Here is a 15,811-nt window from a genome sequence, read left to right as displayed (position 1 = left end):
ATAAATTTAAAAATAGATTAAAAGAAAGAGTGAAATGAATTAAATTCTTGCTCCTGCTGAGTTTTCCATACCCAACGTATTTCATTGTGTCCGCGCTTTTCTTGTGGCCGCTAATTAAGTTTGCCTCAAATATTTGAACAACAAATTAAATGCTCAATTTAAGAAGACACACACAGACTATGTTACAACAAAAGAAGAGGCAAGAATAATTACGTAAATTACTTGAGAGAGAGAAGGTTAAAATGGCGAGGGTAGAATGAAAAAACAAACATAAAGCGCACCGATAATATCAAGCAAATGTGCTTCACAATTTCCACTCGACAGCTGCAGCTGTCGGAATTCGCGTGTTGGACCAGAAAAGCGGAAAAGCGGAAAAGCGCATAAGCTACGCGTTGACGTTGCGTATACGCCGCGTGTTGCAGCCACAGAGACAACGACGTACAGAGAACATAACTTTGTGCCCGTAGCCAAGTAGAAAAAAAAGAAACAGAACAGCAATACGTAAAGAGAAAAAAGTGTCAGCCAGCTAAAAAGACGCTAAGGAAGTGGCCATGGAGTGACGTCGTCGTCGTCGTCAGTGTCGCCTGCGGTTTTCATTTCCTTGCTGCCATAATACGAATGCACACTCGACTTGGCAACCTTTGGCCCTCTCTCTTTCAGTCTCTCTCACTCTCTCTCTCTCTCTCTCCCTCTCTCTATCTATCTGTTTTTTCTCTGTTTTACTCACTTTTTCTTCACCGGTGTTGCTTTTCGTGTCCCTGCAACTCTGCTGATTTAGTACAAAACATTTTTCTTGATTATTTTAGTTGTATGTACAGCATTTCTTGCGTGTCTGTTGCTTCAGTTGCCTCTGGCTGTCATCTTTCCTGGCCAGCTGCGGGTTTCCATATCAGCATGGCGCCATCCGTTGCGGCCCGTTCTCTGCGTGAGAAGTCATAAAGCGATTTGTCATATTTATACAAGTTGATAAAATTATAAACAGCGTCCCAGTCAGTTTCTCTCCCTGTATCTAAAGCTCAAGTATCTGTTTTCTAAGTATCTGAGTTTGCGTGTCGACGCTGTGCAAACAATTTTTGTATAACTTGAACTATTGAAGGCGTCACTTGGTCTGTAATTGAGCAGCTTCATAAAAGATTACAAGCCTCGAGATGTTTGCATTTTATTTATAAGCAAATTCTTTTATTTTTCCATTTATTATAATTTACATTCTAAAATCTATGTAGATAATAATATAATAAATAAATTAGTTCTAATTTGCCCCAAATAGTATGCAATGAATTTTAATTATATTATGTTGAAATATATTGAAGTGTAGAGTTTTATTTGGTGTGTGGATCTCAAGTCTATATGCTAGGTTATTATACAGTTTAAGTAGCTAAACCCATCAAATCTTTTAACAATTTTAACTGTCCTATAATGTCTTCCACCTACTCTAACTGCCAGCTCCCCAGTCTGTCTCTCTGTCCATCCATTTATAACAGAAATGGCATTCAAATTACATGTAAAATTACTGTCAGTCCGCTTAAAGCGTTTACCAGAAAGACGACCCAGCGACATTTGTCCTCCCTTGCCCTCGCCCTTGCCACCTGCCACCTGCTTTTGGCGTTCATCTAGCGTGTCTGCCTGTCTCGCATAACAAATTTTATTTTAATATTTATTGTTTTTCACGGAAAGCTGAGAAAAGCACAGCGCTGCTGCTCTCCTTCCCTCGGCTCGGCTTACAGTCTCTACTCAGTTACCAACATTGGCCAAAGCAGCTGAAGAAACGCCTGCAGGCAAGTTCAAATACAAAGACACAGGCAAAGGCAAAGACAATGGGGATGAGAATGAGAATGAGAATGACAATGTTGATGCGGAGGATAGGAAACATGAAAACCGGCGGCAGCCAAATTGAAAACGAAAGCAATGCCAAATAGAAAATGTTTTTCGCGCCCAGTGCTCGCTACCCCCTAAGGAGGTTTCTCTCTTTTCCTCTTGTTTTTTTTTTTGGTACAAACGACATTGTCAGCATTGTCGGCATTATGTGCCTGGCAAATTGGAGTTAACCTGCGCCCTCTGCCTTGACTGTGGCATGCGGCATGAGGCAGCCTGTTGTCTTATTCGGCGCATAATCATTGCCGTTTGTCGCACGTTTGTTGGCTGCCAACTCGCTGCTGCAAATGAAGGAGGCAGCCACATGGAACTTATTACTTTCATTTGCCTGCCACGCCCCCTACGAACGCTACATAAATTCATAACAAATTCATTGCGCGCAGCGAGGCATTTAAGAGGCGGCTGCTTTGTCTTTGCCGCCCAAAAAAAAAAAACAACGACAAAAGTGTCAACGAAATGAAACTGTCCAACCGATGCTCTCCCTTCTCTGTCTCCACTTCTCCCATCTGCTTTCCTCTCTCCATTGTCTTGCTTGTTGTCAGCTGCGATCTGCTTCTAATTTTGCATTTGCTTAGTCCTTTTGCGGAAGCTCTTCTCGTATCGCGCACACATGGCGTATGCGTAACCCAGCAGTTTTTCTTTGGCTTGCCTTAACCAATATCCCTCTGATAACACTTCCCTTCACCCAGAAACTGTTCTGTTGCTGCCTTGCGGGAATTGTCAGCGCATCTTTATGGGCACGCCGAAGTTTATTAGGCGTCTCCTTCGTCCTTCGTCCTTCACATTCGCTTCCCTTACTTGGCGACATTTTTGGTTGCCTTGAAGTTCTATTGAAAAGTTGGCTAAATCTGCGAGGCTGCGTTTCCCACTTCGGTTTTATTTACATAATGTCATTTAATGATGATGATTATACGAGTACATGTGTGTTTTCCTGCTGTGTATCAACTTTAAGCAGAGTTACGAAGCTGCTAAGCTTCATTGAGAGGCGCTTAATCGTATATATAATGCAAATAATTATATTAGAAATAAGCACATAAAGCTTGTAACAGAGTGTGAAATTCGTTAAACTTGATTTGTTTTGAAATTTTTGGGAAATGAAAATGTACATACACGAATTCGTATTTAATTTTAAAAAGATTTTAGTATTGAATGCTGAATTAATTTCATTATTTTTCACTTAAATAACATTTATTTATCTATTCCTTACGGACAGAAACTAAACAGTGTGTGAAATTTGTTAAGCTTTATTAAAGATATGAAGTTCGTTTGAAATTTAATGCTTAAATTAAAATGTACATATAAGAATTTGTATTTAATTTTAAAAAGCTTTTAGTATTGAATTCTGAATTAATTTCATAATTTTTATTCATTTAAATTAAATTTATTTATCTTATCCTTATGGACATTAACTAAACAGTGTGTGATATTTGTTAAACTTTATTAAAGATAAAAAATTCGTTTGAAATTTAACGTCTAAATGTCTAATTTATATATAATTTTAATAAGATTTTAGTATTGACTTCTGAATTCTTTTCATAATTTTCATTCACTTAAATGCATTTTATTTATCTATTCCTTACGGACAGTAAATAAACAGGACGTGAAATTTGTTAAACTTTATTAAAAGATATGAAATTCGTTTGAAATTTAAATGTATGCATATTTAAAAGTCAAGAGAGCTTTAGTTCGAAGGTTTAATTAATTTCTTCATACTTTAATTAATTTTAACTTCACTGCAATTTTAATTTAATTTATTTTTTATGATAATCTCAATTCATTAGTTCTAAATACTTATTTCTGGTTATGCCTTAGACATTAACATTAACAGCTTTAAGTCGTTCAAATTCATTTAAATAATTCAGAGCTCAAAAACCAACAAACTCGGCGAAATTGCTTAACGCGCGTTTTGTAAATGGCCAACCCCAAAAAGCGATTAAGCCCCCTCTCTTTTCCTTGCCTTCCCTCCCCCTTCCACATACCTATCTGTTTTGGCTAAAACGCCCCACAAATTTCTTCGTTGAAGCCATTCTCAAACGTCGCCCGCTGTTGTTTATTATTATCTCTGACGCTAATTCCAAATTTGGAAATATTCCATTTACTATTTTGAAAAATGATTGCAAGCAATTTCATTTCCGACTCTCGACCCTCCCCACTTTTCACAACTTTCGTTGTTTTTCCATTTCTCCTTGCGCGCGTTGAAAAACTAATTACAAACACATAAAACTCGACGGGAGTTCAAACTGAACATAATCCCCAACTAGCTGCGAAAATTACGTTGGCCAATAAATGTATAAGGAGGAGATCTAAATCGGGCAGTGTTGAATGGCAGATGCAACATGTGACGAAGTTCTGTTATTGCCTTTGGGGCAATGGGCGGCGTCTGTGACACGCCCATCAAACTAAATTACTGCCAGTTGAATTGGGCGCATAAAAACCAAATGCAGCCATGTTCAAACTGAGAACTGTGATTCCATTCGACATTCTCCCTTTCCCTGACCGACAACATGCTCGTCTCACTTGAATTTAAAGTACTTTTTGGTTCTGAAGTTCCTTTTTCTTGGCATTCTTTTTTTCTTTTTCTTCTTAACTTGCTGGCGGGCACATTAAGACAATGCCGCTGTGCTGCCAATTGGCATTTTGTGGCCTTCGAAATGGGTTTTAAAGTGTGCCCAAAAGTTTTTTGTTGAATCTTTTCGCACTCATTGTATCTTAATGCTGAGCAGTTGAATGTTGAACTTGGTATCTTGGTTCTTTATAAGCGTCTGCTTGCAGTAACAATTTTGCATATATAAGGATAGACGAAAACCAGAACTTACTGTCTGCATTTTTTTAATATTTAGATATCAACATAAATATTTGTCGTAAATATTGTTAATCCTTTCAGAGCAACTTTAATTTTGATTTAAAGGTATTCTTTTAATTTTATTATTTTTTATTCGACATGCAGGGTATTCTATTAGTCGAGCTACTCTTGTGGCTTTAGAAGCCATGAGATTTCATTTTTTATTTTATGACAGTTGTGTAAGTTTGGCAAGTTTTCTCAAGTGCCTGTTGTGATTTGAATTGGAGCGTTATTGTGCGGCTGCCTGGGGAGCATAAGGGGGGGCCGAGGGGCGTGGCAATGGGGCATATCAAATTTGATGATTGACACCTGGGCGGGGCAAAAGTTGGGTAACTTTAAATGGCGCCCGAAAGTATGCAACGTGGCAGAGAATTGACATTAATGTACGAGTAACTCGCAAAGCTAAAGTTCTAAGCATTGTTGCTGTTGTTGTTGTTGTTGTTGCCAAAGCTGCTGTCGTTAATGGCCCCAAAGATGTTGTTGCGGCTGCTGCGGTCCTTTTATGTATGTGCGAGGGGCAACTGTGTCTGTGGCGTGTTGCAAGTCGTTGTCGACAGCAGCGGCGTGTGACCTGCAGCAATTACCAATTTTCTTGTTACATTTTAAAGTGCGCGAAAGCTTTGGCCCAGATTACCACAGACTGACAGAGGGAGAGAGAGACAGAGAGAGGAAGTAAGGCTAAGAGTGAGATGGAGATGGAGATTGTGTGGTGCTGAGTTGCACATTAAGTGCGCTTGAACCAGAGTTGAGGTTGCTCCCAAGTCCAAGTGCAAAATGCAGCCAAGTTGCTTTGATGCTGATGACAGCAGCAGAGAAGTCAATGGAAAAATAGAAATAGACAGAAAAGTAAGCGCAGGAGCAAGAGAAACAGAGACTAAGATGAGCTGCTTTGTCATTTGGGCTTAGATTAAGGTTGCCTAACGAATGGCAGTAAATTAAGTCGAGATTACAGAAAGGGGAAGTGTCGAGGTGCTTATAAAATAAGAGTCAGCTCATAGTTTCTGCATTCTGTGGGTCATTAGGGATATTCGCTGATATGCTAAGCAGCTAATCGAGTCGAAAGTGAACTTGATGCTGAAAACATATGCAAACTCTTACGAATATCTTTTTTTTTACTTTTTTTTAAAGCTTTTTAACTGCATTAAATTCAACTATTTCAGCACTTAATTAAAAGTACTTTCTCTTTCTTCTGCTTGCAGGTATGTTAAGTTCACTTCAGCTGTTTACACATCATGTAATTCGTAAGTAGCATGCCACAAGTGCCTTGCACTATGCCACCTTTGACAATATATCACGCATACGCCACATCGGCTATAAGCGGCAGAGTTGGCAATACTTGACAGCTGGCAAAGATGCTTCATTAAAATAATCAGCTAAAAGAAGTTGAAACAAGTCTTGACGAGTGGCAAAGGGGGGAGAGACGGCAGGATTTTAGGTTGGCAAGTGTGAACAACAAAACTAATAATAGAGCAGGGCAGAAAGGGTAAAGCAAAAATAAAAGACACTCGTTGTGTGTGTGTATATGTGTGTGTGTAAGTCCTTTCAGACTCTGGGTGAATGTAAACAGGCAATGCAACACTTTGCAGCACTCGTCAAAAGCTGCCAAGTTTGGTTTCTCTAGCTTCTCTCGCATCTTTGCATCACTTTTATTTTTGCTTTGCTATTTTCACTAATTAATTATGCAGTAAAAGCAAACAACTTGAAATGTAAGGAGATTAAAGCGACTTAAAAGGCATTTATGCAATGCCAGCAACAACAACAACAACAACAGCAGCAACAACAAAACAAAACAAACACAGGACAGACACAGCAGCCGCCAGCTCAGACAAGTGTCAGACTGTCGTTCTCTAAGGACATTTCTGTCAGGAGAGGAGTGAAGGGATGTGTCTTCTGCTTGTATGAGACAACAAAATTGTTTGTGTGTGTGTGTATGTGTCGTATCTTTTTGTATGTGTCTTGTCAAGTCATGTTAACAAGCTTCAAATAGCGCAGCAAGCAGCTTAAATTATTGTTAAAATAATTAAATAAATTGCACGCAAATTTGAAACAAATTGTAATGAAATATGCACCAAGTGTCCCCTTTAATTGCAGCTTAGAAATGTCATTGAAAAGAACTCAATTTTGAATGTGAGTTGCCATAGAACTAAAGAAACTGAATATTAATATTGCAAATAAAAGCATTTACTTGTATGCTAGGTATTCTGCGTATATTACTAGGTTTCCTTCTAAAATCCTTCCCACTTTATGACTTTAAATTTGTCGCATTATATTAATTTACACTTAATTAAAAGCCGTGACAAGAACAACAACTAAAAGCTGTCACTTTTTGACATCAACAAAAGTTCCACAAGAAATTGGCTAAGCAAAATAAAAAAGATTTATAAAAATGCTAATTAAGTTACTAAATGCGCTGACAAAATGAAAATTATAGACAAAGGATTGCGCAGATACAATGTGTGTGTGTGTGTGTATGTAAGTGTACTTTACAACGGCAGACGCAACAACAATAACAATCATAAAAGTTGCCTTGATTCGTTTCGTTTCGTTTCGCATTGCTCTTCACACTGTTTTCCATTATTTTTACTCAACTTTACCACACTTTGCGACAGGTGGCAAAGGCACAAGACAATTGAGCAACGCGTTTTGCTTCCAGCACAATTAATTCATACCCTGTAAGCAAACAGCGTCAAGGATATGCTCGACAATGGCAGACATTTAACACAATACTTAAATTAGTTAATGAATTTAAAAAGCAAAATGTTGCACTACAATGAAACCATCATAAAATTAAATATTAGATTAACTATTTAGTTTGTATTGGTTAATATTTTTGAGTAGGCTTTTTTCAAGTCTATCACAATACTTTGTATGCAAGTTGAATACTTAACACACACATCTCATAAACATACACACACAAACTTAATTTACGTCTATGCAAACGACTTTTTGCTGCTATTGGTGGCATTTTTAGAGTTTTAAATGTAACAACCAGAGCGGAGTTTTACTTTTTAAACAGATATCAGGCCACAGAAAAATACGGAATGAACCAAACAAGGCAACATTTGGTGTTATGTAAAATTTCTACTAGGTTTTATATTTTCAGTAGCGAGGACTCGTAAATGTTCTTCAGGCTGACAGACAGTGTCAACAATTAAGCGACATTTGTTGCTACATTTTGCGCATATTGTGTTTGCAAAATAAATGTAAATGACATTTTCATGTGCATAGTCTAGAGACATTTTTTTTTTCGTTACCTATTTTCGTTACAGATGAAAAGAGTTGAGAAAATGTTAAATAATAATTTATTATTTAATGCAAATTTAAAATTCTAGATTGATTAAATAAAAGCCCCTGTCTGTTTACTGTCTACTCAACAGACTTTTTGGCTATTTTGCATGAAAATATTTGTGATATTTTCATTGTATTTGCATTTATTAAATTTATAAAAAAAAAAAAAAGGAATGCAGCTCTTTAAAGGGGGGCAAAAAAACAACTCTCCAGTGAGCTGTGTCCTAAAGTATGCAATAATTTAAAGCTCTTTTGCGGTTGCCCCAAAAGCGACCACAAAGCATTCGGCAGCAACATACAGAGAAAATTGAGGCGACTGCTGTTCATTTTTATTGCGTTTTTCATGTGTCTCATGTGGTTTACTACAAATTGATTCTATTATTGTGTATATATATTTTTTGCCACGCCTCTCGCACACATCCATTCTCGACTCTGCCACAAACGCATTACGCATTTGCTGTGTTGTTGTTGATATTGTTGTTGTTGTTGTTGTTGCTATCGCATCGTTTGCTGTTCGGTTTTGCTGCTGGCGATTTGGGAACTGAAAACTGATTGCAAACACATCCACACATCCTCCTGTTTGTCCTGCTTTAGGCCTATGTTGAGTGCAATTTCCGTTGGTTATCGACAAGCTAGCGAGTAAAAGAGATAGTGAGTGAGTGCAAGAGATATATATAGAGAGAGAGAGAGAGAGAGGGAGATATGCTGTGGTACATAGAATTTGCAATTACAGTCACATTTGTTGGCGTTGTGCGGCTCCAATCAATTGTTTAATTAATTTTATAATGAGTTAATTTCGCATAGCGCAATCATTTAAAATTTTCACATGCACATTTCGCAAAAATCCATTTATTTAATTGTTGTGCAGTTCTTGCCACTGATTTTATGCGTACTAAATTATAAGTCGATCAGAACCGAACCGAATGAAACAAAGCAAAACAAAACAGCATCCGCCTGTGAAATTCAATTATAAAATGCTTACATTGCATTTACATATTTGCGGCGTGTCTGTTTAGTTTATAAACATTTGGCACGCTCAGTTAAATGTTGCCTAATTTCATTTTAAGGCCATTGCAGTTGCAATACTTTATGCTCATTTTGCAAAGGGTATTTTAATTTGATCATCAACTATGTGAGCCATTACACTGTACAGTTTTACCTAACTTAATACTTTTGAAATTCAAACAACAAATTCCCCTAGTGAGGGTATTCATTTGCGTCATCAAAACATGACAGTATTTCTTTTTCGTTAGACTCGAATAAAGATGCAGGCGAAAAACTACGTCAAATAGTACTCGATTACAAGAAGAAATATTTTATAGAATAAATTCGTGTCAAATTATAGTTTTCTAAAGTCAAATTTCTTGGCTCGGTGCCACAAAGAGAAAGGGTTGGGGCACAACGACAACTCGACAATTTGTAGGTTTTATTTTGCTTTATTGCGTATTTTGTGTATAGATACATTTTGTGTCGACAGTTTGAAATAATTTTCATGTGTAATTGGCAGCCGTAATAGAGACACGTATTTGGCATTTGTATTTATAAATATTTTTAATGGCTTTTGGTAATTTATGAATTTTCTTATGCATGTCAATTATTGTTTATTCAATTTATTTGATCGTTTTTTTTTTAATCCATATAAAAATTTATAGATATAAAAATAATCGTATGACAAAGATATGTTTTTAGTAAGAAGAATAAAATCCTTAATTACCTTCCTTTTCTATAAACTTGGTTTTTTTCCTTTAAGTCTTTGTCTTGAAGGTCTTATGTTGAAAATGCGCCCGAAATTGTTTGCAGTCTTACTCTTTTCATACTTGGGATTGTATCACTTGCTCAAATCTCAAATATTCCCATTTAAATGCATTCCAAAATCCACAACAGCACACAAAAAAATAATATATATATATCGCATTAAGCGCATTACGCTTCGAGATTCCAATTGTCATTAGGTGCTTTTGGGTGTTGTATTTACCACAGAGTCACGCCCACAACAGCGAAAGGCAGACACGCTTAATGCAGGCTACAGAGTGGCTACAGTTTTTACTTTGGCCAGGACTTATCGCAATTGAAGGAAATACTCTTGGCTACCAGCTACTGGCTCCTGGCTGCTGTCCGCCATTTGCTTTAAGCGCCGTGAAGTATTCTGCAATTTTTCATTTAGCCTTGCTGTAAATTCCAGATGCTCAGTAGCTCTCATTCTCTGTATACCTCAAGCTAGCTCCATTCTTTCGGTATTTTTGCAACTAAGCTGTGGAATTGAAGAGTGAAAGAAAGGGGAAAAACTTGGTCCTTTTGCCGCGTGCGATTAATGCGACAAGCGCAAGAACGGGAACGAGAATGAGAACGCGAAGATGAAGGTTGATGGGGATGAAGCGGAGTACAAGATGAAGGAGGATTCTTTCAACTTCCAGCACTGGGATGCCAAATTTGGTGGCATTTCTTGCTGCTCGGTTATATGTGTGTGTGGTGTGTGTGCGTGGTTTTTCTTATACTCGGTGCGAAATGCCTCAAGGTGTAAAATTGAATAATTGAAATGAAGCGAGGATGTACAGGAAGCCTGTCTGTACAGTAGCAAGGCCGCAAGGATGGCAAACTCAAGAATATTTTGTTGCAACAAAGTTTAGTTAATTGTGGTTAATTCTGATGGATTTGTGCCTAATTAGCGAGTAATTTAATTTTGCATTTCTTTATAAAGTTTTTCGTTGTCTGTTTTCCGCATCTTTTAAGATTTTCTATTACCATAACTGAGTCAAAACTGAACCGATGTCCATGCCGCATATTTTCGTTTGATCATTATTTTATCTTTATAATTACTTTAGCCGAAAATTTGCAATTATCATTGCATTTAGTAAACATTGTTCGACTTGAACGATTTCACGCTTAGTTTTCGTTTTCATTATTATTTCCCTCTGCAAGGTATGCAACACATTTTCTTTATTAGCCACAAAAATACTCGCAGCACTTTTTCTTTTTTGTACAACTTTGACAACAACAGCAATCATGGCAGTTAAACATTTTTTTTTTTGTTTTTCTGCTGCTTTTGGGCGGCTAATGAAATGTGACATTAAGTGCTGATGCTCTTGCCACGCCCACACCAGTAGCGTACTTTTAATTGTTGCCACCACAGCAGCAGCAGCAGCAGAAACAACGACAGCAACAGCAACAACAATAATAATAAGTTTGTGCTCTTTGCGGTCGCTCCCCAAAGGCAAATGCTTTGGTGGCAAGAACGATTGCAGCGGGGAAACCCCCAACAGACCCAAACGGCAACGTCAGACAGGCGCCAGCCAAAAGACGCATAAAAAATAAATACAATAAAGGCACAAAAAATGTTGCGTGGAAACACCAAAGGGAAAAATCACGAAAAACGCGCGAAAACGTGAAGCAAAATGAAAACGAAATGGAGTTCAGCAAAAAAGTTTTTAATTAAAAAGTTTGGCTTAAATCTATGGATGCGAAATGGTAGAGGCTGATTCAGGCTTCTTTTTTGCTTATTTTTTCGCTTAGTGTAGCGGCTGCTGTGAATTTCGTTGAGTGGATTTGTGGCAATGGAAAGTGACAGCTGTAAATTAAATGATTAGCTTATTTTAGAGTTAATTAGCAAATAAGGTTAGCATGTAAAGCAAGCCTTAGAAAAGATTATTCATAAACAGAAATTGTGGAAAATTGGTAAAATCACAAAAAGAAATGTATCGTTTAAATAGTGAAACAACTGATATTAGTTCGCTTTTCACTTATAGAATTGAATGGATTGATTTTGTAAAAAAAAATAAATTTTTAACTTGCAAAAAATTGTTTTTAAAAATCTGTTTAAACAAGATAGTTTAAATACATACGATAATACTTTGCATTGTCTTTTTATATGTATTCAGCTGCTTATTAGCATTAAATCTATGCATAGCTTTAAAATGAGCAAATGTTCCCCTTTACTGCTTGTTGTCATTACACTCCGAAAAGCATTGAACGCATCGCAAATTGAGTTGTTTGTGTTTTATTTATGGCCTGCAAAACTTGCACAAACAGCCCAAAAGTCAAACAACAGCATGCATTTTAAATGCAATTGTTTAATGCACAACAGTACGCACACCAAGGCACACCACAACACACACACATACGCACTTACACACATATGTATTACGTTGGTTTTCACGCTGCGCTGACATGCCAAAGGGCTGTATTGGCCAATGCGGCGTATGCGTAACGTGCGCAACTAGCAAGAAGTTGCTACCACAACAACAACAACAACAACCAGAGTAAGGCTTATTCATGCCCACCTCGCACTAATAAATTATTAAATGCATGCAATAAATTTCAAATTAATCGCTGATATTTATCTCTCATTGCAACGTCGACGTTGGCAGAGCGCTCTGCATAATAATTATGTTGGTCAGAGCACACACTCCCCTTTACACCGATATAGTTATCCTTTTGCCGTGAAAATAGCTACCCCCCTGGACAGTTAAAGGGCAATGCAGTTGCAATTCAAGCAGGTTTAAAAATTGCTTCCCTTATTTAATATATTTCGTTTGCCAAAGTTGATTTCTTTTTTATTGTGCACATGTTGCTTTTGTTGTAAGGTCCGAGGCTGACATTTATTATTATGATGCTATTTTACACATTGGTTCAACAGTTTTTTCCCATTTTCCTGTTTGTTAATTATATTATATACAGTCAAGTGTTTTTATTTATTATATTAAGAAAATACAATTGTTTGATTACTTTTTTTAAAATTTCCTACAAATTTTAAGTAATAATTTTAATTAGCAGCAGCTCAGTTTTTAAATGATATTGTAAACATGCTATTTATTCACATAGCAGATATAAGTTGGTCCTTTATTAGTTGCAACAATTGACTGCTGAAAAGTATTTCATAACGTGGTTCCTTTTGACCTGATCAACTGCCTTTATTTACAATTTTATGAACTCCAAACTTCTTTATAGTCATCCTCAGACTCTGTTCCAATTTGTTTTATGTTTTCCTCACCCTCTATCTTTACCTCTTTTACTGAACCTTTCTCTTGCCCTTTGATCAGCTAACGAGCACAAAAAGTAACCAACAAGCGACAAATATTTCACATTGTTTTTTGAATTATATCGCGCCAAATGGCAACAATAAAAACTTTTTGCCAGTTGTCATATGCCCAGCAAATTCTATGGACACACATATGGCCAACACACACACACACACACAGTCGTTTGGTAGCATCAACCTGCAAATTAACACAATAATAGCTAGCCAGAGCAAGAGCAACAGCAGCAGCAACAACAAGAGCAAACAACAACATTGCCACAGATATGCAAATGGCATAGAAATTGTGGTTGGACTCTGTACAGTGCTAGAGCGAGAGACAGAAAGACAGAGAACGGATATGCTTGCATATAAATTATAACACCGGCGTGTCTATTAAAATGATTGTATCCGCTCGATTATGCACACAGAAAATGCTAGAAAGAGAGATGAGACAGATACGGAGACAGAGACAGAGACAGAGAGAGACAGTGACAATATGTGGACAAAAATTCACAGAGCTTGAAAACTTTTTGACTTTGCCGCTTATGTAGATACAGCTACAACTACAGCTATAGATACAGATACAGATACAGACAGGCATAGATAGGCATGTAAATCATGTGAGTGTATGTGTGTTGTGTTGACTTTTCTTCTGCTACAGTGTGCGTGTGTGTGCGTGTGTATGAGAGGATTGCACAGCTTTTCGATTTGTTTGATTTTACAAGCATTTTTCAAACTGTACCCCTTAATTCCCTTTTCCACCGACTCTTCCTTTGCTGATTAAACAAATTGTACATAATACAGTTGCTGGTTATTTGCCATTCAAATTTAGTGTGTCTGTCTGTCCGTCTGTCCGGCTGTCTGCTGTTTAAATCCAGTTGATATTATGCTATTTTGACAGCTAATTAGTTGCGTTCAAATATGTCTATGCCAGCCTGTCAATAGCTCTAATTGACAGTGCCCAGATCAGAGTTAGTTTTCGAGTTTTAGTACCTTTGGATAAATTGCATAACATAGAAAAGTTTATGCAAAACTTTTGTAGTAGCTTGCGAGTTGAATGTTTAGGCTTTAGGCCTTAGAAAGCAGAGAAGCAAAGACAATTAATCTGTTTTGCGCAAGCAACCGCAGCTGTATAAGATACAGATAGATACAGGACAATTGTGCAGGTGGTGCAGCTGCTGCAGCAATTGAAAACCGCATCGCTTGGGTATGAGGGTGTCTGGGTGGCTCGTCAATTGTGGGGCAATTTAAATGGCAGCTAATAAATTTGCAGCAGGCAACCGCAAAGTGCGAGAGGCACTCGAAAGATACTCGACATGCGATAAGATACGCACTGAACTGTGTCAGCCAAAGATAAAGTGAAGCAAGCTCAAGCAACGCCTAAAAGTGTGCAGTGTGTATGTTTAAGTGTGTGTGTGTGTGTTTGTATGTGTTTGTATGTGCTGGAGCGTAATTTAAGCCATTTATAGTCAGAAATTAATGCTGCAAGCAGACAAACTCCTGACGTTCCTACGTTTTAGCCTGGCCACAAGTGCATCCACTTGCCAAAGCTGCCATTCAAAATAAATGAGCTAAATAAGCAGCCTGACATGTCAGACAGCAGACAACAACTACACACAAGTACAACTTTCACAACAACAACAGCAACAACAGCAACATTTTCTAACATCACAACAGACATTTATAAACAAGCAAAGAGCAAAGTTTTCAATTTTATATATGTGTGTGTGTTATGTTGTGTTGTGTAGCGTTTGTTTTAACTATCAATTAAAGCACCCGATGCTAATTATGTTTCATGTCTCTGACTCGCTTGCACTCATGCGAAGCACACTTGCTCTCATTCACTCTGCCGTTGTCAGCAACAGAGACCATAACTTTTGTATGCAGTTTGTCTGGTGTCAGAAACGTTTATTTCGCTTAAGATCGATATATACCTATATATATATATACCAGATATACCTATCTCTCTTTCTCTTAGATTTATCTATCCATGTCTGTCTACAATCAATGCATTAATATACATATATATATATATTTATATCTATATCTGTTTGTCCATCTCCATTGTCTGCGTTTAGTTGTTGTTCTTGAAATTGCACAAATATTTGTATTCTCCTTTTGGGTGTGCGTGTCGCTGTATAATTTATGCATGTTTGTTGTTGTTCTCGCTATTTGATGTGCATAAATCAAATACACAGAGACAACAGCAGATAGAGAAAGAGAGACAGAGCATGATAGATATAGAGATTGAAATAGATAATCACGCTAATCGATGCTTGGCTTATATAAAGTCAATAACGAATTGACAATATGAATATGTTAGTTTATGTGATTACCAAGCAAATATGCTCAGTTGGCCATCGTTTGAAGAGTTGCTAACAAAGACATCGATATGGCAATAATACTTTATAATATTAATGAAATGTCACTTTTTCTTAAATTAATTTTGTACACAATTTTTTAGAATAAAAACATGAAAATTCAAGATATATATTTTTTTTAATATTATAATTGTACACCAAATATTTTACTTATTTATTTTAATAATCCATATATTTTTAAAACTATTTTTTACAATAGACAATAGACTAAATAAATAGACTGATAAATTTTAACCCTTTATTTCAGTTTAGTAAAAAAATTATTTCTATCGAATCGATTATGAATTTGTTCTAATAAAATTTAACGGTAAATGACTAAATTATTTAAATGATTGAAAACTTTTATGGCTGTTTGACTTGAACAAAATGTTTAAAGTTCTGCAAAACCGAACCAAACATTTTATGTTTATTAAG

General features: G+C 36.7%; 1 protein-coding gene and 1 long non-coding RNA gene across 10 annotated transcripts in view; one reads left to right on the top strand and one right to left on the bottom strand.

Annotated features, from left to right (window-relative positions):
• Positions 1-15,811, top strand: part of LOC117783102 (protein muscleblind) — a 126,345-nt gene that overhangs the window by 27,465 nt on the left and 83,069 nt on the right. The gene's annotated exons all lie outside the window — the stretch shown is intronic.
• LOC117783104 lies at positions 8,310-8,841 on the bottom strand. Its single transcript, XR_004617351.1, has 2 exons — positions 8,734-8,841; positions 8,310-8,634 (listed from the first exon to the last, which is right to left on the bottom strand). It is a non-coding gene; the product is annotated as an uncharacterized LOC117783104 (long non-coding RNA).

This window comes from Drosophila innubila, assembly GCF_004354385.1.
Source record: "Drosophila innubila isolate TH190305 chromosome 2R unlocalized genomic scaffold, UK_Dinn_1.0 1_C_2R, whole genome shotgun sequence".
NCBI classification, from domain to species: domain Eukaryota; kingdom Metazoa; phylum Arthropoda; class Insecta; order Diptera; family Drosophilidae; genus Drosophila; species Drosophila innubila.
The sequence above is the reverse complement of the archived record's forward strand: the minus strand, read 5'-3'. Positions and strand labels throughout refer to the sequence as shown.